The 26139-nt window shown below is 48.1% G+C and overlaps 1 protein-coding gene and 1 long non-coding RNA gene across 3 annotated transcripts in view; one reads left to right on the top strand and one right to left on the bottom strand.

Annotated features, from left to right (window-relative positions):
* The window catches only part of LOC135276394 (uncharacterized), a 45778-nt gene extending 36259 nt beyond the window's left edge, over window positions 1-9519 (top strand). Inside the window, exons 2-3 of the long non-coding RNA XR_010343933.1 lie at window positions 5609-5759; window positions 9178-9519. This is a non-coding gene — a long non-coding RNA (uncharacterized LOC135276394). The remainder of the gene's footprint in view (window positions 1-5608; window positions 5760-9177) is intronic.
* The window catches only part of CLDN14 (claudin 14), a 76361-nt gene that overhangs the window by 13566 nt on the left and 36656 nt on the right, over window positions 1-26139 (bottom strand). The window contains exon 1 of one of the 2 annotated variants that reach the window (XM_064380140.1): window positions 7863-9466. The exons of the other annotated variant lie outside the window; for it this stretch is intronic. The gene's annotated coding sequence lies outside the window, so the exon portion shown is untranslated. Of the gene's footprint in view, window positions 1-7862; window positions 9467-26139 lie in introns of those variants that run through there. 2 annotated transcript variants of the gene reach the window in all.

The raw sequence follows: 26139 nt of genomic DNA on the forward strand, positions 1-26139 counted from the left end.
GTCAAATGAAAACATAAGGCTAAGATTTTCTAATGCTAAGGAAAATACTATTAAATGTGAGGTTTCAAACTCATTCTCTGTCAAGTTAGCCTTTGAAGTCCAGGTGCTCCAGAGCTGTTAGTTGTTCATGATGAGAGTAAAAACAGTCACAGTTAAAGTTACAGAGTGTTTATGATATGCCAAACACTTGCCAAGTGCTTCCATGGGCATTTAATTCTTAAACAAATCTCAATGTGCATGTTGCCATCCTTATTTACAGATAGGGAAACTGAGGCATAGAACGGTTACATAACTTGTCCAGGGTTACATCTGGGCTGAAACTAGGGAGACCAAGCAGGAGGTTCTTGTGATCATTCAGGTAAGAGATGCTGGGAGGGCAGGCCAAGGTGGCGGAGACAGAGGTGGGTGCCAGGAAGAGGTCAGTTTCTCCATTCAGGTGAGGCTGGCAGGATGTGTTGATGGTTTAGCTGTGGGGTGCAAAATGCAGGTGCCTAAAGCTATTGTCTTGGGCAACTGGAAGAATGGAGTTGCCATTTATTGAGAGCTTGAAGAGGATTGGAGATCTAGATTTGGAGGGTGTGATGATCAATTTAATGTGTGAACTCGGCTGGGCCATGGGGTGCCCAGATCTGTGATTAAACACTGTTCTCTGGGTTTCTATTAGGTTAGTGTTTTGACGAGGTTAACACTGAAATTCTGCCCTCCAGAATGTGGGTGGGCCGCACCCGATCAGGTGAGGGCCAGCCTGGAACACACAAAAAAGACTGTTATCTTCGTCAGCTCAGGCTGCCACAACAAAATACCACAGACTTGCTGGATTCAGCCACAGAAATTTGTTTCCTCACAATTCTGGAGGCTGGAAAGTCCAAGATCAAGGTTCTGGGTGCTTTGGTTCCTGGTAGAAATTCACGTGACCTTTTCTTTGCACGCAGGCAGAGAGAGATCTCTTTCTATATAGATACGCATCCTATTGGTTCTGTTTCTCTGGAGAACTCTGACTGATACAGAGGATGAAGGGCAGAAGAGAGGAATTTTGTTTCGGACGTGTTGAGTTTGAGATGTCTGTGCCCACCCAGCTGGGAAACCATGGTTGGATATACAGGTGCAGGGTTCAGGGAAGAACTGAACTGGAGAAGTCTTTTGTGTCTCCACAGGTTGGAGATGGGATTAAAAGATGGGATAGAGGCTCCTAGGAGGGAGTGTTAGACAGGGAAGAGCAGGGGCCCAAGGGCTGATTCCAGGAACCCTCCAACATCAGAGGAGAGATGAGGGGAGGGAGGTGAAGAGGAGCCAGCCATGGGCTACAGGAGGGGCTGATAGTGAAGGGTCAGCCCCGAGGAGGCTGGTGAGTAAGGACAGAGCTCCATGTTGGAGAGGGCAATCTACTACGCCCAGTCAAGTCATCTGATGGATCAAGTCATCTGGGCACTGAAAGTGATCACTGGAGCAGCGACATGAAGGAAATCGGAGACCTTGATAGGCTCAGTTTCGGTGGAGTTGACTGGAGTGGGTTCAAGAGACAATAGGGACAGAGGGACAGGAGAGAATGAGCCCAGAGAACTCTTTCAAGAACTTGAACCATCCAGGGGCATCAGGAAATGGGGCAACAGTTTTAGGACGAGAACCAGGGCTCACAGACTTCAGGGTATCTCTCAACTCAGCCAGGAAAAAGAGTGACATCGTCTATTTCATTGACCTCTCACTGACAACAAGCATTTCCTTCAATCCTGAATGGAGGCAGCCACCTCCAGCAATATGACCAGTGCCTCTGCCTTCATCAGCAATAGAGATCATGATATTTTGCATCGCATTACAAGTGTTGCAGATACCTACAAAGAACATTTACCATTGTCAAGATTTTAAATGGTACTCATAAGCCCCTTGTTAGATCTCATAATCTAATGCATTAATAAAGAAGGTCATGCATTACTGGGAACAAAATTGCGCTAAAATATTTTGATAACTATGCTTTAATATAATTCACTTCCTTTATAATCCTGCATGCTATGTGTTCTGTTACACACTTAAAAATATTGTGCTGAGAAGAATACATCAGCTTTGCCAGATTCCCCCAGGGAGCCCAGGCGGTCGCCATCCCTGCTGCCCAGAACAACATCGACAACAGAAAAACCCAAAGAGTCAGGAGCCTCCACCAGCGGGATGTGTAGGCAAGAGAGGACTCTTGTTTTGCTGTTGTTTTGAAGATGAGAGACGGAAGCATGTTTGCATGCCCGAGGAAATGGTCCAGTGAGGAGGGAAACGTGGTGCAGTGACAGCAGGGATCCTGAGCTCACGTGGAGAGACCGGCTCTGACCAGCACGTGGAGAGCGCACTCCAGAATGGGAGGGGAGGCGGGAGCAGGAGGCTGGGGGATGTGGCAGCGACCACTAACACATGTTCTGAGATTGCTCCAATTTCTCAGGGAAATAAGAAGCAACATGACGTCTTGAGACAGGAGATCGGGGAAGAGGTGCGGGAGGCTTGAGCACAGAGAAGGAGACCATGGTCATCCAGGAGAATGACAGCAGGCCTGGACCAAGTCAAGGGGCCAAGTGCTGGTCAGTGCTGGGTGCAGGTGGGGCAAGTGGTTCTGAGGGTACCACCAGACCATCACGCTGGATGGCCTTTCCCAGCACTGGTGGCTGCACTGCAAGGGTCCCAAGAGGACAAAGGGCTGGACTGGACTTGGTGGGGGTTTTCTTAGGGGAAAATGATGGAGGCAGACAGCCAAGGGAAATATGTGTGCACGCAGAGGAATGAACATCATGGCGGGCCGTGGAGTCGAAGCTGGGATGGAGGGACAGGAGGACATAAGCAGGGTCTGTGCATCCTGGAAAAGTCGCCTGGATCAGTGGCTTTCCAGCCTCCTGTGGTGACCTTGGAGAGCTTTAGAAAGATCCGGATGTCCTGGCCATCTCTAGAGAGTCTGATTCACTGACCGGGTGGGGTCCACACGTGGGAAGTTCTGAGCTCCTCTCCAACACCGGGTGATTCTGATGTGCAGCCAGGTTTGAGAACCACTGGCTTGTTCATTTCATTAAAAATTATTTTATTTCTATTTTAAAGACAGGTTCTCACTCCATGGGCCCGGCTGGAGTGCAGTGGTGCGATCATGGCTCCCTGCAGCCTCGACCTCCTGAGCTCAAGTGATCTTCCCACCTCTGAGTAGCTGGGACTACAGGTGTGAGCCACTGCACCCAGCCCCACTGGCTTCACAGATGGAACTTTTATTATTATATTTTATTTTTTTGAGACAGAGTCTTGCTCTGTTGCCCAGGCTGGAGTGCAGTGGTGTGCTTGGCTCACTGCAACCTCTGTCTCCTGGGTTTAAGAAATTCTCCTGCCTCAGCCCTCCCCGTAGCTGGTGTTACAGGCATGTGCCATCATGGCTAGCTAAGGTAGAGACAGGGTTTCACCATGTTGGTCAGGCTGATCTCGAACTCCCAACCTCAAATGATCTGTGTGCCTCGGCCTCCCACCATGCCCCGCCTGATGTAACTTTTAAAGGTCCTATTAGGAGCTTTTTTTTTTTCCCTCAAGACACTGTTTCGCTCTTTTGCCCAAGCTGGAGTGTAATGGTGTGATCTCGGCTCACCGCACCTCTGCCTTGCGGGTTCAAGCGATTCTCCTGCCTCAGCCTTCTGAGTAGCTGGGACTAAACGCTCGTGCCACCATGCCCGGCTAATTTTTTTTTGGATGTTTAGTAGCGACAAGGTTTCACCATGTTAGCTAGGATGGTCTCGATCTCCTGACCTCATGATCCGCCCTCCTTGGCCTCCCAAAGTCCTGGGATTACAGGCATGAGCCACCGCCTGGCTGGTCCTATTAGGAGCTTTAAAGAGTCCAAAAGAGTTTAACAGAGAGTCATAGTTCAGATGTGTGTTCTAGTGGGCCTGCCTGCTAACTGCAGGCTGTCTCTGGGAACTCCTGAGATGGGGACAGCTGTGCCTGGCCTGTCCCTGGAATATGGTCGCACCCACCTATAAGGCTAGGCTCTCCCATTCCCTTTGAGATCCTCTTCTTCTGCTACAATCTTACCTTCCCCCATGTAATCCCTGCTTTCCCCATCTAGAAAGAGGTGGAGCATTCTTTATTTATCTTGCTGCCATCTGGCTCCCACCTTCCCAGGGTCCCAGGGAAGCCTGTTCTTACAGCTGGTTCCTCTTCCTGGGACCCCAGCCCCTGTGGCCACTGAGCCTCCCTCATTGTTAACGTGGCCCAGAAGTTACCCCACAGGCATTTATATTTTCATGGAGGACGGTTGAGAACAAAACTCTTGGCCCTGGCCCCAAAGCATTCACTCAGAGTGGTGAGAATATGGTTGGGTCAGTCTTCCATAAAGCCTGTGATACTTTGACACAAAGACGTTTAGAATTAATTGGGTCAGGTATGAGATTTCAGATGGCAGAAATCCTTGTGCAAGCACAGGCCTTGCAGATAAAGTGGTGCATGGCGGGTGCGGCTTAGCCTTCAGACGGATACAGGGTGGCCACGGTGTGCATTTCTCTGAAGAGTATCAGGCCCTTTAGGTTACCTTTGCCTGCTCTCAGGACTGGCTAGGTAATTCGCAGAACCCAGTGCAAAATGAAAATACAGAACCCCATGTTCAAAAATTATTAAGAATGTCAAGATGGCGTCTGCAGAACGTCAAGCCAAGTGCAAGCCCTTCTGAACACGGGGCTCCCTGTAACTGCACGGGTCATGTGCCCATGAAGCTGGCCTTGCCTGCTATGGACATGCCGGGAACTGGACACTGGGATTTCCCCCCTTAAAACAATGGGTGCATTGCGTTAGAATGTTGAAAGGAACAGAGACACTGTTGCAGTGTTCCATAGAATAACAAATATGGTTTCAGCTGGGCGTGGTGACTCATGCCTGTAATCGCAGCACTTTGGGAGGCCGAGGTGGGCAGATCATGAGGTCAGAAGTTCGAAACCAGCCTAGTCAACATAGTGAAACCCTGTCTCTACTAAAAATACAAAAAAATTAGCCGGGCATGGTGGCGGGTGCCTGTAATCCCAGTACTTGGGAGGCTGAGGCAAGGAGAATCACTTGAACCTGGGAGGTGAAGGTTGCAGTGAGCCAAGATCATGCCATGGCAATAGTGTGAGACTTCATCTCAAAAAAAAAAAGGTTTCATGTGTTTACTTTTCCTTCATTCAAGTGTAGGCCAGATGCCTCTGAATATCTGCGATGGAAGAGCCTTTTTTTTTTTTTTTGAGACTGTCTTTCTCTGTTGTCCAGGCTGGAGTGCAGTGGCGCGATCTTGGCTCACTGCAGTCTCCACCTCCTGGGATCAAGTGATTCTCCTACTTCAGCCTCCCGAGTAGCTGAGATCACAGGCATGAGCCACCACGCCCGGCTAATTTTTGTATTTTTAGTAGAGATGGAGTTTCACCATGTTGGTCAGGCCGGTCTCAAACTCCTGACCTTGTGATCCACCCACCTTGGCCTCCCAAAGTGCTGGGATTACAGGTGTAAGCCACCATGCCCAGCCAGAAGAGCGTTTTGAAAACAAAGCTCTTGCTGGTCTCCTGTGCCCTAGAGTGGCCGCCAGTGGAAACAGACCTGCTGTTCTAAATCTGTTTTTGTTTCTTTCTTCTTCCAGGGAAGCTGTAGATGAGCACGTGCACTTCCAGGCCTAGCAGGGAACGGCTGCCACCAAGTGGCTTGCCTCTTTGCACAAGGGACTCAGCTCGGAGCTTCCGCTGACCCTGGCAGGTCCCCCTGACACTCCTCCTGGGAATGAAGTGGACCAGGTAAGTGAATGAACCTCAGCTTCTGCCGTCCTTCTTTTTACAGAGTCACCCAACAGGGAGAGAAGAAGGAGGCCATAGCAGCTCACGCCCAGGAGCCCTCCCAGCAAATGGCCCAGAGTAAAAATTCTCCACACGATGTTGCTGCTGGCCACCCGGTAAAAAGTCCATGGCCCTGTCAGCCGCCGGTCCTGCTAACGCTGTGAGTGAAGAATCCACAGATCAGCTGGAAGGAGGAACGTTTGAGTTTGAAAATGCCCAGAATCATTCCTGAACTGGCAAGGCTGACCACCTGCACTTTAAAAATACATCGGTACGAGCCTCGTAAAGCAGACTTTTAGACTTCTTACTCATATAATGAAATATCTTTTTCGATATATAGGCAACAGAATGATTTTTTAAAACAAAAATGGACGTATTCCATTTTATTGATCTTTACAAAAAAAAAAAAAAAACTAACTGGAAAACAGGAAATATTTACTAGTAACGTTTTCTTTCTTTCTTTCTTTTTCTTTTTGAGACAGAGTCTTGCTCTGTCGCTCAGGCTAGAGTGCAGTGGCACACTCTCAGCTCACTGCAACCTCTGCCTCCCAGGTTCAAGCCTTAGCTTCCCCAGTAGCTGAGGTGACAGGTGCCCCCCACCTCACCTGGTTAATTTTTGTATTTTTAGTAGAGATGGGGTTTCACCATCTTGGTCAGACTTGTCTCAAACTCCTGACCTCATGATCCACCTGCCTTGGGCCTCCCAAAGTGCTGGGATTACAGGGGTGAGCCACCACGCCCAACCAATAGTAACATTTTCATAGCACCAAAGGAAGAATCTATGTTTCTTCCTTTTCACAGATTTTTCTGTAGATGTCTTAAGAAGCACTGAACCCATTATACAGGTGGGTAAATAAAACACAGTAAGCTTGAGATTTGCAAATCAGATTGGAGCCAGATAAGGATGAAGGCTGGCGCTGGCTTCAAGTCTGACTAATCTTGGGCAAACTGTTCAGCCTGTTACTCACCTGAATGTCTACATCAGAACAGCTCCTCCCCAGAGACAGCTAGAAGATGCTGAGATAATACGTGTAAAAGCCGACAAGCCCTTAAGGATACCAGCGAATGCAAGACGTGTGCTCTGAAGTTTTATCATCCTGTCAGATGAGCCTGTCTCCAACCCCAGTGAGCTGACTGAGACACAGGCGTGTGTGCTGAGTTCAGACTGCAGCATCTTTTCATGGCAGACCCCAGGCCAGACCCTGGGAGCACGTAATAATGAGCTGTCCTCTGGCTTCCCAAGACTTCGAAACCGAAACCCAGTGATCAAGAGCTGTTTGGCCTTGAACATTGCAGGAATTAAAGCCAGCACCCAGTGAAAGTCAGTGAGGATAGCACTCCATGGTTTGGGGACCCTCTCGGGGCACTAATCCTGGTTCCTTTTCTATTTCGCCTGGGTCCTGCCTGCCCATCCTGGGAAGCCATGGCAGCTGTTGGAACGTAGGGAATTACTACAGGGGATTGAAAGATTCACTCATGTCTCAAATTCCACAGCCTTTCTCCTCTCCAGCACCATTTTTTACCCTTATTGAGAGAAATCACTTTCCCAGCCCTTCTGCCATGCCAGTATGTGTCTGTGTTGGGGGGCAGGGGTATATTTAGGGAGGAGGAGAATGTCCCCAAGTCTGGAAACTCGGAACACTCTACCTGACCCTCTTTGCAGAAAAACGAGGGAGTCCCAGCAGACAGAAGCAGGCAGTGGCACTGAGCTCCCTGAGCTGACTCGTGGTCTCAAAACCCTCAACAGATTCAGTCCTCGCTCCCAAACAGGCCTGGTAAGCAATGAAAGAGTTCTGCCAGACACTCAAGAACCAGATTATTGTCCTTCCTGGCTCATTAGGAGCCTGGCTGCCCTCATGCCGGCTGCTTGGGGCCCTCTGGGGGCCACCCAGCCCAGCCTGCAGCTGCCTTTCCTTCAGGGGCCAGCACGATCCCTTCCCCTGGAGAACACTGCAATCCCTGGTCGCATGAACATCTAACAGGCGGGGCCTCAGGGCTTCCAAAACAGATGACTGTCAACCCCAACCCTGCCCACCCACATCCACAGCTTCACCCCAAACTCACACACAGAGAACCTCGAGTCCCATCGGCCCGCTCAGGTCGCTTGCCAGCCGGAGCCACTCTGGAGCCTGGCTGGACTCCAGCTGCCACGCACAACAGGACTTAGCAGGGATGCTGTCGCCCTCCTGCCTTCCTTCTTCTGCCTTCCGGTTGCTTTCAGGACGGAGTATTTGAGAGAAAATTGTCTAGACAATTACACTGTTCCTTAGAACGGCCTGCGTGGGCACATGTGCCACTTGGTTAACCAGCATGAGAGGGGGTGGCTTGGCCAGAGCAGACATTCAAGACCAACCAGAAATGTCATTTCTGCACGGTGGAAGAAGAATGTGCAATACATCAGAACCTGGGCATCTCCTTCCTAACATGCCCTCAGGATCAAGCCTCCCCTACGCAGCCTGGCAGGGTTGCAGGGCATCCATAGTCCGGTCCCGCGCCTCTCCTGCTCTCTGCTCCAGATCCATTGGCTGTTCACACTCACGTCCCTGTGTCCTGGAACTGCCTGATTCTTGTAGCTTACTAAAAATCTACAGCTCATTCCCTCCTGTGCTCTGATCACCTGCTCACAGCGACTGTGTCCTCCTCTGAGCCACTACCTGGCGGTTGTCCCCACACTGCTTTGGGGTCTTCTGATATTGAGCAGCTCAGCTTCTGGGCCTTCAGGCTGCTATGGGCCCTAGATGCACGCTGGTCGATTCTGAGCAACAAGCAACTGCATTCGTTTGTTTGCTTTTTCCTACAACTGAAGCTGTGGGTGATTCGGGTGGTCAGTCAGTGGACTGTGGAGCTGGATGGGTCAAAGAGCACAGCGTGGAGCCAGGGACAATTTGCTACGACTTGGAGATAAGAGACAGTGAAGCCACTGCTGATGGAAGAAGGTGGCTTTCCTGGAGGGTCAAGACATTTGCTTGAGAGCAATGTCCAGCAGGGCTGGGGAGAGTTCTGCTGGAAGGGAGGGCAGCACCCAGGGGTGGCTGAGGGAACTGGGCTGGGCTGGGAATGCCTCCAGCCCTTTCAGGAGTGATTCAGTGATTATGAGATAGATGTTTGACCTTGAAAATTGCAAGATTAAATCTCTTGGTGGGAATGTGTAGCCAAAAGCCAGCACCCTGAGTAGCTTCAAGGTTTGGGGACCCTCTCAGGGGGCACGAATCCCATTTCCTTTTCTAATTTGAAAATTGCCATGGGTGATTCTGGAATTCAGAAGTGTGCTGGGAATCATGGATTTAACATGACAAGCATTTCCGCCCCTTCCTCATTGAGCCCACTGCAGTTGCTCTGGGGCCAGGGACTTACTTGGGCTTCTGCGTGTCTTCCACAGCATGTACCAATCCGCCTGGCTCTGGTTGGTGCTTAATAAAAAGATGCAGCAAAGGAACCTGGTGTGGATGAATGCCTTGGTCGTGGACTGGAAGCCTGGCCCCTGTGTCCCTGGCAATGGGACAGTGAAGGACCGAAAGGCAGCACATCTGACGGTGTCAGGAGCTTGGAGCAGGCATTCGGAAGCATCTGTTAAATGTTACTGATGGAGGATTGAAAGACACGTAACCCACATCTGCATCGCTTGTTTGGTCTTTTCTTTGGAAGTGAAGAGTCACAAACAAAAACAACCTTTTGGTTCAGGTCATTTATAGGCCCAGATCCTCTGTCCTTTGAGGTTTCCCAACAGATACACTATTTCACTATCTATGCCAGGAAACTTACATAACACTATGCAGAATTTTACCTGACAATGAAATAGACCTTTTTGTTAGATCCTCCGCCCCACCTAAAGAAGTTACACAAGCTGAAATGAAATTGTTAAAGGAATGAACTAACTTGGGGATAGAATCATTGCCTTTGCTGAACAACCTTTTAAGGATATTGGAATATATAGGAGTATTAGCATTATAGTAAAATGTGCCCGTATTATCTATAATTTTATACTGGACTTTTTAGAAATTATTTTTATAGCTTTGCCTTTGACATGACTTGGCTACAAGTTCACTACATTACGTTTACAACTGGTTTTGATTTCTTGGCTTTCATTGTGTATTATTAGGAAACCTTGCAGAGAGAAAATGTAAACTCCAAATTGCTTTAAAACATTACGATATTGTTTAGGAAAATTATACTATAACAGTGAATGAAACGGACATAACGTTCCGTTTTGTAGACATTGTGTGAAACCATTATTAGTCTTGATTTTCTTTGGAACAATTTATTCCTGTTCTGGGCTGAAATATAAACACTCCTTACCCTGTGACCCTGGCCCAAGGCTCCTCTTGGATCAAATGGCCTTTCCTGGACCAGAGGGCAAAGTCACAGGAACATGATGTGACGAAATCTAAATAGAAAGGTATTGATTTGTTCTTCGTTCATCAAATAGTTATTGGACTCCAGCAAGTGTGAGTAGCAGGGAGTCTGGCTAGCACTATAGCTTCCCCCGCTGCCTCTCAGAGTTGGAGCCGCAGGCACACACAAAGCCAGGGAAAATGAGGGGGTAGGGAGGCTGGTCCCCGAGGCTCCAGCCCTTCTCTCCCAATCCTCTCCCTGAGTGGGCGGCAGACTCTCCTCCTGGCTCTTCCAATCTGCCATCAGTGTCTGCCCTTGGATCTGGTTTTAAACTCTAAGGTGTAAATGACTCATAATGGCTCAACATTTTGTCCCTCCCAGGAGGTACTTTTAAGTCTAAGGAATAAAGATTTAACAGTAAAACTCCAAATGCTAATCGGGGGCAAATGAGGATTTGGAGGAGGAAGGTCTTGAGCATTTTCCTTACACTCCTAAGATCATCCCATTGAGTTAGGGCAAGAACTATCCTGATGGATTGGGTATGATAGAAGTCGATGTTTCGATGGATGGATGGATGGATGGACAGATGGATGGATGAATGGATGCATGAATGGATAGATGGATGGATGGATGGATGGACAGATGGAGGGATGGATGGATGCATGGATGGATGGATGGATGGATGGACAGATGGTGGATGGATAGATGGATGGATGGATATGTGGATGGATGGATGGATAGATGGATGGATGAATGGATGCATGGATGGATAGGTGGATGGATGGATGGATGGACAGATGGATGGATGAATGGATGGATGGATGGATGGATGAATGGATGCATGGATGGATAGATGGATGGATGGAAGGATGGACGGACAGATGGATGGATGAATGGATGGATGGATAGATGGATGAATGGATGGATGGATGAATGGATGCATGGATGGATAGATGGATGGATGGAAGGATGGACGGACAGATGGATGGATGAATGGATGGATGGATAGATGGATGAATGGATGGATGGATGAATGGATGCATGGATGGATAGGTGGATGGATGGATGGATGCACAGATAGATGGATGAATGGATAGATGGATGGATGGATAGATGGATGGATAGGTGGATGGATCGATGGATGCACAGATGGATGGATTAATGGATAGATGGATGGATGGATAGATGGATGGATGGATGGATGAATGGATGGACAGATAGATGGATGGATGGATGGATGAATGGACAGATGGATGGATGGATGAGTGGACAGATGGATGGATGAATAGATGGATAGGTGGATAGATGATGGATGGATGAATGGATGGATGGCTAGACGGATGGATAGATGGATGGATGGATAGATGGATGGATGGATGGATAGATGGATGGATTGATAGATGGATGGTTAGATGGGTAGATCACCTTTATTCTGACCTCAACTGGTCTTTGAAGCTTGATTTATTTTTTGACTTCTCATGGAGCCAGGCTAGGGTCTAACACATTAGGAAGTTGACAAAATTTGTTGACTAAACAAATTAATGAAGGGAAAATTATGTATGCAGAGATGCCTGCACTTTGGGTTACCATTTCGGATCCCCTTTGATTTGAGTGACACACGTGCTGACAACTTGAGTCTGCAGTTAGTGAATCTTTAGCTAACTTGCTAGAGTGAAGGTTGTGGTAAAACTTGACCTTGCTCTATTCATCAACAGTATATCCTGTGAAAGTGACTACACTTCCACGAAAACCTTGGTGCTAGACTCTATGAGATCTTTGCAGAAGTCTGACCTAAGCAGATTCCTTGTGTTAATAGTGACAACAATCACAATGGTCCTGAACACAGAGGCAGCATTCATTGTGTTCTAGCTGTGGCTTTAAGCACATTATATCTATTTACTAATTTAATCCTTAAAACAACCTTTGCTTTAGGTACTCCTATTAACCTCATTTTATGGATGGGAAAAGGGACTGTGGGAAGTTAAATCACCCGCCCAAGGTCATGGAGCTGTAAGTGGTGGAGGCAGGGTTTGAACCCGCACACTGGCCTCACCTTACGGGCTCCTACCTCTACACTGTCTCATGTTACTATCCTGTATCCATCTCCAGAATGAGCTGACAGCTGCAAGTTCTCCCTGAGGCCTCACTGCAGCCCTTGCATCTTGGCATCAGCTCCTTGCCCAGACAGGCGGTGGTGTTTCTGACTCGGGGTCTGGATCTCTCTCTGCATCACTGGGTTCAGAGGCACTGAGGAGGGAGCCCAGTCCAGTGCTAGCTTCGCATCTCACAGCCCTTGGACAAATGTTATAACTGGAGGGCTGCACAAATGCATCATTTTCTTTCAAACTGTGGGTCTGTCTGAGCAGGAACTGCTGGGCTGGACCTCAGAAACTTCCTGACCCTTTGTCTGGAGTCATAGGGTCTGTGTCCAGCAAGGCCTAGAGGCCATGTGAGGTCCAGAGAGAGAAGCACAGGCAGCTGCCGCCGCTGAGGCCTCATAGGAACCACGCAGTGAAGGAACCAGGCTTTCTTCCTTCTCCATGGCAACTAGGAGTGCAAGTCAACTTTGGAAAAGGGTCCTCCATCTTTGGTTAAAAGAACGGTGAGTCCCAGGTTTGGTAAGGATGTAGTTGTGTGAGTTGATGGATGCCAAGTGCCCGGCTTGGCGCCTTTTCCACCGTAGGCATTGCGGAAGGAGAGGTTTTGTCCCCGCTTCCTGGAGAGGTGTTGTGGTTTGTGGGTTGGGACCTTTTGGGTTCCTGGCATTGACAATGGCACTGTGGGGCGGGGACCTTCTTGTTGGAAGAGTCTCCTTCCCTGCCTGCTGGTGACAAGGGCAGGAAAAGAAGCCAGGAACCGGGCCAATTGCAATAAAGAAAGAAACGAGCAGCCTCAGAGCCATCCTTGCCCTGTAATGAGGCAAGGCAGACAGGGCCAGATACGGGCCCACTGCAGGGATGGGCAGTCTCTGACCTTCACTGATGGATGCAGGACTTACGGCCCCACTGGAGGGGAGGGATGCAGGAACCTAGACTGTCCATGCTCAGACGAGGTCTGGGTTTAGAACTGTAGGCCGTGGGGCTGTTTTTAAAAAATAGACCCTTTCATTAGGTAAACCCCATGAAACTCCCCCAAAGATGAGTGAGGTAAGCAGAGGATGAGGCTCGGATTCCATTTACGCATGAATGTCTGTTAGATTCTGGATTTGAAAGCCCTGTGTTCTTGGGTTTGAGATTGTACTTTCTGACATGAGTGAATCGCAAATTCAGGCTTCAGAGATGGTTACTTTTCCAGCAAGAGAACAGCCCTGAAACTTGGCCAGAGCATTGGTGTCCCGGTGCTGCTGTAACAACAGTGCCGCACGCTAGGAGGCTTGAGACAGCAGACATTTGTCTGTTGCCTCGCAGTTCTGGAGGCCAGGGTCCAAAACCAAGATGCCAGCAGGGCTGTGCTCCTCTGAGACTGGGGAGATGCCTTCCTGGCCTCCTCCAGCTCCTGGTGGTGGCCAGCACCCTTGGCATTCCTTGATTTTCAGCACGACCGCTCTGATCTCTGTCTCTTTCATCACACGGTGTTCTCCCTGCATGTCTCTCCTCTTCTCATAAGGATAGCTGCCAGATTAGGTTAGGGCCCACTTTAATGGCCTCGTCTTAACTTGATGACATCTGCAAAGTCTCTATTTCCAAATAGTAGAGACTTTGGAAATAGAGACTTTGGAGATAGAGACTTCCCAGATGTCAGTAGGGCTTCAATATGCATCTTGAGGGGCAGACTTTACCCACTGACAGTTAGCCACGTGTGTACCTTACAGTTGCCACTATTTCTATGACATGGAGTGAGACTGTGATTTACTTTTTTTAATTGATGGAGTCTTGTTCTGTCGCCTAGTCTGGAGTGCAGTGGTGCGATCTCTGCTTACTGCAATCTTTGTCTCCCAGTTTCAAGGCCTCAGCCTCCCAAGTAGCTGGGATTAGAGACATGCGTCAGCATGTCTGGGTAATTTTTGTATTTTCAGTAGAGACAGCGTTTCACCATGTTGACCAGGCTGGTCTCGAACTCCTGACCTCAGTAATCTGCCCACCTCAGCCTCCCAAAGTTCTGGAATTACAGGCGTGAGCCACCGTGCCCGGCCAAGACTCTGATTTTCATTAGGAACAGAGGGATCCTGCCTGTCACCAGTGCTACCTGAAAACAGGTTAATCGATAGAGCAAGATGCTGCACTAGTGACTGCAGCAGTCAAGTTCATTTCCAAATAGAGAATAAAAGCAGCACGCCTTCCCAGTCCTCTGCCCTGTTCTGTTTTCTGTCTAGGGACACCCTCTCATCCTCAGACAAGTAACAATGAAGTGACAGTAAGGGCAAACCAAGCCACTGTCCAAAAATTTCACCGCCTACCTTGGAGAAGCTCTCATTTCCCGTCAGATATAAATGAAAAATCAGATATGAATCTGCTGGGAAATGAGAGGTTCCATTTCTTTTTGTTGTTGTTGTTGTTTTAAAGTTGCCAAGCTTTATTAGGCTGTAATGGTTACAGGTAACACACATGTAACCCTATATTCCGCGTCTCCCACACAGTCCCCTGAGCAGGCTCAGCTACCCTTTCCTTCAGTCTCACTTCTTGTCTTTCCCCTTCTTGTCCTTCTTGCCATCCTTGGTGGCCTGGGAGGCCAGGGAGCCCAGAGCACTTCAAATGGCTTCATTGTTGCGATCCACACCTGGGAGATTCTCTAGGACACTCTGAAGGAACTCGGGGTCCTTCATCACGTAATCATCCTCCTCCTTGGCTGGCTCAGATGTGTCCATGGCTGAGCTGGCATCGATGTCTGCTGATTCCGCCTGGCCCAACTGCTCCCTGCAGGGACATCTGCATGGCATGAGCAATCTGCTCCTCCTCAGTCATACTGCTTAGGTCAGGAAGCCCAGTGTGGCCAAACTCTTGCTGGCTGGTGGTCATTTCAGCAGGGCATCGTCTAAGTCTTCAGTCCTAGTTGTAGCAATCCTGGCCAGGTGGGGTGGGAATCCCACCAGATCTTGGGGGGATCACCATGGTGGGCTTGGTCACACCTGAGAGCCCCCAGGGACAAGGACCTTAGTCCCCGATCTTCTGCAGGGACATCAGCTGGATGTGCAAAACTCCATCTCAAAAAAATGGGAACCAGAATCAGAAAGTCTGATTGGATCAAGTTTATCCTGAATTGACTGTGAATTGACTGAATGTTGTTTAATTGTCAAGTCTCAGAACTCCATTATGGGGTGGGATCAAGGCTTGAGACAGAAATCATATTTAGTGACGGAAAAGGGAATCTGGAATGTTTCGCAGCCCACCTGAGTTCTGGTCTCAGGAAATCGTACTGACCTCATCAAGAAAGCAGGTGCTGCACGCACAGTTGATCAGTGCAGAAGCGGATGTTTACAGTGAGCAGTTGAAGCAGCTTTCCTCCTGACAGCTTGAGCGTGGGGCTAGAACCCCCAGCCCACAGGCTAAGAAGCAAAGGTGGGTGATTTTACAACCAGTGCACTGGGTTGAGAGTGCTCCCACCCTCCAAAGTTCTTGTCCACTCAGAACCTTAGAACGTGACCTCATTTGGAAGTAGGGCTGTGGATGTAATGAGTGAAGATGAGGTCACAGTTAGGGTGGGCCCTAAACCAACGCGACTGCTGTCCTATTAAGAGCAGAGGGGATGCAGAGGGAAGATGGCTATGTGAAGGCTGAGGAGATTGCAGCTATGCTGCTGTAGGGCGGGGCGTGCCGCGAATGGCTAGGGCCCACCGGAAGCTGGACGGGGCAAGGAAGCCTCCTTCCCTAGAGCTTCAGAGACAGCACGGTTCTCCCAGCACCTTGATTTCACAATTCCGGCTTCCAGAGCTAGGAATAAATTTCAGTTGTTTTAAGCCACCTAATTTGAAGTACTTTGTTACAGCTACCCTAGGATGCTAATACACTGTGTTATAAAAATCCGGGTTTCTGCTGGGTGCAGTGGCTCCCAAAATGCCTGTAATCCCAGCACTTTGGGAGGCCGAGGAGGATCACTTGAGTCCAGGAGTTTGGGAACAGTCTGGGCAACATAGTGAAGCTCCATCTCAACAAAAAATGCAAAAATTAGCCGGGCATGGTGGTGCACAGCTGTGGTCCCAGCTACTTGGGAGGCTGAGGTGGGAGGATCTCTTGAACCCAGGAGGTTTTGAGACTGCAGGGAGCCATGATCACACCACTGCACTCCAATTAGGGCGACAGAGTGAGACTTTGTTTCAAAAATAAAAGTAAAAATCAGGGTTTCTGGAGCCTCTGCTCTATCTGAAATGATTTAGAAGCCTTTCTTCTAGGGATACATCCCTCCAAATTTAGAACCAGGCAGGAGATTTCGGGCACAAGAGGGGCCAGGGTGTCTCCACGGAGCATCCCCTGCTCCCGCTTCCTAGTCTAACAGTTGACGTGGACCCCTGAGAGCAAATGGCCGCAAATCACTCGGGATGCCCTCCCAGCCAGTGGAGAAGCAAGCAGAGCAAGGAAGGGAGAGAGACGGCAGGCACACAGGCTCTCTTTGCTTTCCAACAGGAAGGGGCTGAGGGTCTGTTTTCTTTTCCCTTCCTTTCAAATGGATCGTTCATATCTCCAATAACTCTTATCTTTCAGCAAACTCCAGCAGGCCCCAAACGAGCTGAGAAAATATCCAACTTCAAAGGTTTTGCACAAATCATCTTAAAGGCCTGACCTAAGCCTGGGAAAGCCAGAACGAAGCCCAGAAATCACTTCTTACTTCATTGTCGTTTAACCAAGACACCGTTCCCCTCCACAGGTCACATCTGTCACTGCCCCCTCATTGCCGCCCCCCCCAGGTCCCAACCACCTGAGACACCTGCACGATCCACCTCAAAGCAGTGAGTTAGGAGCTGTGCTCCTGATCCTTGGCCGGTGGCTTTAGTGTTATTCTCGGGGGCTGGGTGGGGGCACCTCAGGGGGCTGCCCTGTAAGAGCTGTGGTTTAATTTCCTTTGCTACTTTACTTAGCTCTTCAGTCTCAGTCTCAGCCACTGAACTGTGTCTCTGCCATTGGTGGTGACAGCACAGAGTGACACTGTTGTCAAGGAGAGGAAGATGCTTTTTTTTTTTTTTTTTTTGAGAGGGAGTCTTGCTCTGTCCCTCAGGCTGGAGTGCAGTGACGCAATTCTGGCTCACCGCAACCTCCACCTTCCTGGGTTCAAGCGATGCTCCTGTCTCAGCCTCCCGAGTAGTTGGGAATATAGGCACCCACCACCAAGTCCAGCTAATTTTTGTATTTTTAGTAGAGATGGAGTTTTGCCATATTGGCCAGGCTGGTGCCGAACTCCTGACCTCAGGGGATCTACCTGCCTTGGCCTCCCAAAGTGCTGGAATTATAGGCATGAGCCACTGTGCCCAGCTAGGAAGATGCTTTTGTGAGCTAGGACAATTGTGAGTGAAAAGAGAAGAAAAAAAGTAAAATAATAATACTAAAAATGCCTTTTCTCTGGTCCTGGAAAATCTACACGAACTTGTATTTTACATCTCTTGTCTGGATTTAGTTGACAAGCAAGATGAAAGACCAGTAGAATAACTGGTGGGAAAAATACTTGTACGGCAGCAGGTTGGTTGAATAAAATAAGAGATTTCCAGTCTCAGACTGGATATATGCACTTAAGATCAGCAGACATGGCCGGGCGAGGTGGCTTGCGCCTGTAATCTCAGCACTTTAGGAGGTCAGGGTGGGTGGATCACGAGGTCAGGAGTTCAAGACCAGCCTGGCCAAGATGCTAAAACCTTGCCTCTACTGAAAAAAAAAAAAGCAAAAATTAGCTGGGCATGGTGGCAGGTGCCTGTAATCCCAGCTACTGGGGAGGCTGAGGCAGGGAATTGCTTGAACCTGGGAGGCGGAGATTGCAGTGAGCCAAGATTGCACGCTGCACTACAGCCTAGGTGACAGAGCGAGACTCCATCTCAAAAAAAAAAAAAAAAAAAAGATCAGCAGACCTGTTGTGAGTATAGGCCTCTGTAAAGTGAGCATCGTTGCAGGTGAGATGGGGATGTGGAAATGGGTGGACTGACGGCAAAGCGCTCTTCCCCTCCACCCGGGAAAAAACGCCCATAAGAACTGGCTGTGGCAGACAGCAGCCTGCAGAAAGGTGGGGGCACCTCTCAGCTGGCCTTCAGCTTCAGTACAGACATGGAAAAACCAGTCTAGGTTCTGGTTTGGGCCCCACTGGCTGCATGTGCCTGGATGCCATCAGCCCTGCATGAAGGTGGCCACTGAGGGGCCCTCGTGGGAGCTGAAATTCAACCAGGGCTTGGTCCCTGTCCGAGGTGCCAGGAGCCTGTCCTTTTCTTCTAGGTGGTTTGCTCAGCAAGGGTACTTTTTGTAATTCAGCCACCCAGATGGCGGTGCCTTCTTGCACTCCGTCCAGCTGGATGAAGCACCTTTATTTTCTAATTTGGCCAGTTTCAGGCCACGTGAGAATCACTGATATGACGGAAGAGTAACCTTTCTGGGGTTGCATCTTAGGAAATTTCACTGAAGGAAGGGTATAGAGATGATGTCATCGACCATAAGACTAAAGAAATAAGCCCAGAGCACACACCGGTTTGGTGGGGGCAATGAACCCCGCCACTGCTGGGAAACTGACGTTCAGAGCTTTCACGTGAATGGGGCCATTGCCTTCAGCTTTCTGCAAGGTTTTTTTTTCTTCTTTCTTTTTTGATCTCACTCTGTCCACCAGGCTGGAGTGCAGTGGTGTGATCTTGACTCGCTGAAACCTCCACCTCCTGGGTTCAAGCGATTCTCCTGCCTCAGCCTCCCAAGTAGCTTGGATTATAGGCGCCCGCCACCATGCCCAGCTAATTTTTGTATTAGAGACTGCGTAGAGATGAGGTTTCACAATGTTGGCCAGGCTGGTCAGAAGCACTTTAATTTTGGAGGAGGCTTAGAAGGTGGCTTTGCTAAATTCTGTGAGATCTGTTTGGAAATACAGGATGTAGGGAAGGAGAAGACGAGCAGGGAGCACTGAGCAGAGCCTGCTCCTCCAGCCCTTGGTCCCCCGTCATCCGGTGGACGCTGTTGGAGGGACATCTGGACACCTGCCGGCTCCCTGGTCTCCAGCCCAGCCTCAGGGGCTCTTTGCCACTGCCCTGCCATCCTTCCCTCCCCGGAGTCCTGTCCTCAATCTTCTTTTCTTCTGCAAGCCCCTGTATTGATTTCCAAGTCATACTGGATCAAGGTCCACCTTCTTGCAGGATGACCTCATTGTGACTCCACTAACGACGTCTGCAACGACCCTATTTACAAATAGGCTCACATTCCGAGGTTCTGGGAAGGACGTGAATTTAGGGGGGCACTATTTAACCCCATAACCCCTCCTCCAGTCTCCACTGGCATTGCAATCACCCACAGACGCCCCCAGCCTGGCGGCCGGCCCATCAGATCACTTACTGCGCTTACCCTGGTAGCCCCCTCTTCTGCTCCGGAAGCCCTCCTCTTAATGTTATGTTCCTATTAAGAAACTCATTTGTCCTTTAACTATTTAATTATCTCTAAGCTACTGTACCTACATTTTCGTTTTCTTTTTTGAGACAGAGTCTTGCTCTGTCGTCCAGGATGGAGTGCAGTGGCGCGATCTCGGCTCACTGTAACCTCCGCCTCCTGGGTTCAAGCAATTCTCCTGCCTCAGTCTCCCAAGTTTTCACTTGAAACCTGCATACATAGCCTTTTTTTTTTTTAATAGGCTGGGTTCCTACGGAGAGTTATTCGTGAGGGATTGAGCGCATTTAGGCTATTAGTAAAAAGTGATGGAGATTAGAATAGCGCTGCTTCCTCTGTGTTAGTCTCTAAGGTTGCTGCAGGGAGCGTGTTGCAATGTCTGTCCCGGGGCCCCAACCCAGACCCGAATCAGAATTTCAGGAGGGGAGGTTGGGAATCTGCACTTTTATGTCAGCGCCTGTTCCAATCCAGGTGACTCTCATGCATTGTGAAGTTGAGAGTCATTGATTTAGACACATAGACGATAAATACTGATTCTTGGACTGCAGAGCCAAAGACACAGCGAGGGACTTATTACAGCTCATGGGGCCAGCTGGGCAAAGCCAGCAGGGATTTATTGCTTCTCAGATGATCAACGTTTCCACAAGGCTGCTGTCATCTCCTGATGACAGAACAGCATTCTCACAGAATCAGGGGGCTGGTGGAGAAAATTGGGGGTCTCCAAGCAACCCCGTGGGCAGCACTGGGCCCAGAAGCACACACAGAGTCTACCTGTCGTCCCGTGCGACTCCCGCGAGGTGGAGAATTAGAGCATGTTGTTCATTTATAATGTTTGCTTTGCTTTTGGAAGCAGCCTGGGGCAGCTCAGGCTAGGTTTTCACTGTGGTGTTTGACTTGGCTTAGCTGCAAAGGTCCTCCTTTCTAGTCTGTTTATGGCAAGTTAGCACACGGCCCCATATCCAGGAGCCTAACACCAGACCCAGCAGAAAGCAGGGAGTGGGCAATGAAATGAAATGTTGGCAGGGCTGGGTTGGGCTTCCCCGTACCCGCCCTCTCAGCCGGGAGCTCGCCTGAGGTCAGGCTGGGCACGAGGCCACCTCAGACTTTGCAGCCTCGGACCTGTTACTGCAGCCCAAGTGACAGTGACATCTCAGACAGTGACACGTCCCGCTGACCAACCACAGGGTCTGGAGGATAAGGTCCCAGGAAGGAGATACATTCCATTCTTTTTTAGACAGAGTTTCCTTCTGTCGCCCAGGCTGGAGTGCAGTGGCACAATCTTGACTCACTGCAAACTCCACCTCCCGGGTTCAAGCAATTCTCCTGCCTTGGCCTCCCGAGTAGCTGGGATTATAGGCATGCACCACCACGTCTGACTAATTTTTGTACTTTTAGTAGAGACATGTTGGCCAGGCTGATCTCGAACTTCTTGCCTCAAGTGATCCACCCGCCTCAGCCTCCCAAAGTGCTGGGGTTACAGGTGCGTGCCGCCGTGCCCGGCTGACACATTCCATTCCTTAGCTCCCTCTGTGCTTATATACTTTCTTTCCTTTTTATGAAGTCAACTCACTGTCAGTAGGAAGTTGCTGATTCTTTTTCATGTTTACTCCTAAGTTTCAAATAGCCACCACCTTGCATTTTAATAAGACTCATGATCACTGTGCCAGCCACCCCACCCACATCGTTTCATCTCATCTGCACAGAGCTCTACGCAGGGAGTGTGACTCGATCCCATTTAATGATGAGAAAGCAAACTCAGAGAGCTTACATCAGCGGCCCAAGGTGGCCCAGCTAATTAATACCTGGGCAGCGAGGCTCAGCACCAGGCATCCTCAGAAATGTGCCTGCTGTCCGCCCGGCTAATGGCCTGCCGCATCCTGAACCCTTCAATGGCACCTTTATCTCTCCTTCTCTGCCTTTAGGAGGAAAGGATGATGGCAAATCTGAAGCCTGAAAGATTTCACCCAGCTCAAGCCCCATTTGCATGAAATATATCTGCCCAGTTTATATCAGCAACATGAAGAGTAAAGAAAGCTACCTGTCTATATTGCCACATCTGTAGGGTATTAAAATACATTATTAATGGAAGTTTCTGTCAATATCTCATTTTTTTTTTTTTAAGAAAAGTGAAACCATGATTGGGATATACGAGGGTGGGTGGGAGAAACGAGTTAAAATCTGACCTTGGGGACATGGCAACGGTCATCTGACCCAGGGAGGGTCACATTCAAAGAGCACAGACAAGGTTCCCCAGAAGTCAGTGGGACATTTGGGCCTGAGACTATGAAACTGAACTGGAACTTATGGGCTTTCGAGAACAGGCCCAGAACTCCTAAATCTCCTCCTTGAGGATCTCCTTCCTTACTGTTTTCCTTCTAGATATTCTGCTTTGACACGGACGCCACCCACTGACTCCAGACTCACACATTCCACTCAGCGTGGGTGGCGACTGGGAGGCTCTGTTAGTCTCTCTTTTTTGGTAGCCTGGCCCTAAATTAAAGGGCCCATGGTTCTCTCTAGTTGAACACACCCCAGGCTCCCAGCTAGTCCCTGGCCCTCAAGAGGGGTTGTTTTCAATGGCAGGAGGGACATCAAAGTGAATGTATTTTAGGATCTTGTTACTAGGCCACAAAAAAACACTGGATGGAGAGTCTTATGAATTTAAAAAGCCCATTAAAAAAAAAATCCAAGGAACCCAAAAGGGGTTAAGCTATTGTTTAAAACAGACCGAGTGCCTGAACCCCACATACTTGTTTGTAGAGGTTGGAAGAGGTTGGAAGGGGTTAATGGTGCTATTCTTTCTTGAATATTCTGGAACACACCACAATGAGCCAAAAGCAGTCAGAGGGAACCATCATGAGGAGTAGTATGTGTTTACCTGTGTTAACTCCAATATCCACAATAGCTGAACCTTAGAATTATCCGAACTGTGCACGCTGGGAAGCAAGAGCTTTGACGGGTTTAGTAACCTGTCCAAGGTTACGAAGTTAGCAAGAGGCAGGGCCCAGAAATGAACAGAGTCCTTTCTTCTGCAAGCTGGCTCCCATGAAATACCATTCTTATGCCTGCTGAGGTCTGATGTGGTATCATATTATACTACTGCACCAGCAGCAGGGGGTCAAGAGCATTATTCCATCTCTATAGTATGCTTAGGGGTCAGTCCTGAAATTAGCAGAGTTTGCTTTCAGTCATGAAGAGGGTATTCCGAGGAAATGGTATCTTAGATTGCTTTCTTTTAGTGTACAGACATCACTCGAGAGGCTTCATATTACTGAGACATCTTGTAAACTTTACAGCTACTGTTTTACACTTCATCAGCGTTCCCGATCTTATTATGGTGTTCACTTCAAACAATATTGAGTGTGTAAGAATCCAGTGCAAATTGTACAGTATTTGACATGGATGTCTTTAGGATACAATATTCCTTAAATATCCTGGTTTCAGTGTTACCCGCTAACACTTTAATAGATAGAATTTCTTTGCATTCATAAATATAATAGTAGTAAAAATATAAGTTGGTTACTATAAAACAAAACACCATATTTCCCAACTACTAAAACATCTATGTAATCTTGAATCCATTTCAACTAAAGGAAGGAAAATGTTCTCAACCCAGGCTACACATTAGATCACTTGGGAAGCTTTGAAAAATTCTTAATGCCTGAGCCCCACTCCTAGACCAATTAATTCAGTCTCTGAGAAGTGTGGTTTGAGAACTGATAGTTTAGAAAACTGTACAGATGGTTTGAACATGCAGCCAGAATTGAGAACTACTGGGTTTAGGCAAGAATGGATTTTTTTTCTTTTGAGATGGAGTCTTGGTCTGTAGCCCAGGCTGGAGTGCAGTGGCATGATCTCAGCTCACTGCAACCTCTGCCTCCTAGGTTCAAGCGAACCTCCTGCCTCAGCCTCCCAAGTAGCTGAGATGACAGGTGTGCACCACCATGCCAGGCTAATTTTTCTATTTTTAGCAGAGATAGGGTTTCACCATGTTGGCCAGTATGGTCTCGAGCTCCTGACCTCAAGTGATCTGCCTGCTTCAGCGTCCCAAAGTGTTTGTTAGGATTATAGGTGTGAGCCACCATGCCTGGCTAATATCGTTTGGCTGTGTCCCCACCCAAATCTCATCTTGAATTCCCATGTGTTGTGGGAGGGACCTAGTGGGAGGTAATTGAATCATGGGGGTGGGGCTTTCTCATTCTGCTCTCATGATAGTGAATAAGTCTCAGGAGATCTGATGGTTTTAAAAATGGGAGTTTCCCTGCACAGGCTCTCTCTTTGCCTGCTGCCAGCCATGTAAGATGTGAGTTGCTCCTCTTTGCCTTCCACCATGATTGTGAAGCTTCCCCAGCCACATGGAACTGTGAGTTCTCCATTAAACCTCTTTCCTTTGTAAATTGCCCAGTCTCAGGTATGTCTTTATTAGCAGCATGAAAATGAACTAATACCCCAACCAAGAATGGATTTTTAAATTTGTGGAATTAGGTCTGATTAATATCAATGCATTAATATATAAAGTTCTATCTACATTATGCATTACAATCAAGAGTTTTGAATTTAATGCAACTGAAATATATGCAATGAATACAATACATACAATAAGTCATTAACGTCCAGTTACAAGTAGATGCTCAATAAATATTACTGAATTGCTGAATGAATGGCATCCTACAAAGTTTTAAATGAAAAATATATTTTGATGAAATTAAGATGCCATCAATTGTAGGATGAAGCATCACTGATAAAGAAAAAAATTAAATGATCACATGCTATCTAGTATATGTCACAGCCTAACTTCAAAAATAATAAAAAGGCCAGACATGTGGGCTCACGCTTGTAATACCAGCACTTTGGGAGGCCAAAGTGGGAGGATCACTTGGACCCAGGAGTTCAAGACCAGAGTGGGCAATATAGCAAAATCCCATCTCTAGGTAAAAATAAAAAATTACCTGGGCATGGTGGTGCACGCCTGTAGTCCCAGCTACTTGGGAGACTGAGGCAAGAGGATCACTGGAACCTAGTAGTTTGAGGATGCAGTGAGTTGTGCTCATGCCACTGCACTCAAGCCTGAGTGACAGAGTGGCACCCTGTCTCAAAAAAAAGTTAAAAACAAGAAAAAAATACATTTTAAAATTACTGTATTTTTTAGTCTACACCAACTGTTATACCATTAATTTCCACTAGATGCCGCTGTGATCTGCTACTTCAGGTTCCAGAAAATCTGAACGCCAATTTTCTCCAAGGATTTAAAATGGAAATAATTCATACCCTTTAGACACAAAAGATATTTTAACCATCTCATATTTTAGGGGGTTGTGGCTCATTCTTTCTCTGTGTTAAGGTCTATCCAAAGTATCTAATGAAGTGTAAAATTATTTAAAAAGGAAATTGAAAAGTGTTAAAATGGCTTGATAGAAAACAATTGCTTCCCTTTTATTCACATCCCCAAATTTCACATTTTGCATGTAACTCATGACCAGTCTGCAGTGGGTCATAGAGGAGAGACAGTAACACTGATAGGAACGCTGATGTCGACTTAAATGAAGTAATAAGTGAAACCTGAGGGAAAGAGGGCGGCACCTTCTGATTTGAAGACGGCAGATCACGGTACCCTGTACGCATGAGTCACTCTCCCAGAGACAGGAAAAGCTGGGTGGAAAAGGAAATCTGGGCTGATAGGACCGGGCCCTGAGCCTGAAGCCAAGCCCAATGCTCGCCCTGGGCATCGACCCAGGATCTCCCTGGCTGAAAACCTGGAAGATTTTCCCTGCTGGGTGAGAATCACTTTTTCAGCAAAACGATGCAAGCTTTAGGGCCAAAAGGAAGCCCATGAAGCTTCCAGAGACGTGCTTGGAGCAATGCTTCTCAGACTCTCACCGATCTCCACGGTATGAGAACCGAAATGGAGAATAAGCATCTCAAAACCTGTATAACAAATTTAAAAAGTTTTACGTCTGCTAAATCTAATAAAAAGAAGCCAGGATTATGTTTCATATGTCTTCGTTTCATATTTCATTTTTCTAGTAATTCAATTCTTTTAGTATTTTGCAGAAGTATTGGTCCATAACAGATTGGAATTAAAAAAAAAAAAAATAGTCCTTCAGCCCAGATAGCTTTTGAAGCACTGCAGAGAGCCCACCCCAAGCTGCTGGCGGAGGCAAGGCCAGGACGATGACCCCATCACACCCCTGAATAATGCTCTAGTAGACAAAACAGGTAAGAAAGGGCGGGAGAACAGGAGAGCCTTGACGGTAAAGGACAGGACGACTGGAGAGGTAAAAAGAGATCCTAAGAACGGAACACCCTGGGGAGCCCAGCATCTGAACCCACAGTCGGCAGCTCACCAGAACCCACCAGTTCTGCAAAGGCTCAGAGATTCCACCATTGCTGCTCCCAGCACCTCCCCGGCCCAATGCATAGACAAACAGCCTAGAATTGACCTTGGGAGAAGAGGAACTCGGGTGGTTACAGTGAAAGAAAAATGCAAAAACACTCAGAATTGCCCACATCTTACATAGTTA

Source organism: Aotus nancymaae, unplaced genomic scaffold (genome assembly GCF_030222135.1).
Source record: "Aotus nancymaae isolate 86718 unplaced genomic scaffold, 86718_ANA_hifiasm-v0.15.2.pri h1tg000022l_1, whole genome shotgun sequence".
Lineage (NCBI taxonomy): Eukaryota > Metazoa > Chordata > Mammalia > Primates > Aotidae > Aotus > Aotus nancymaae.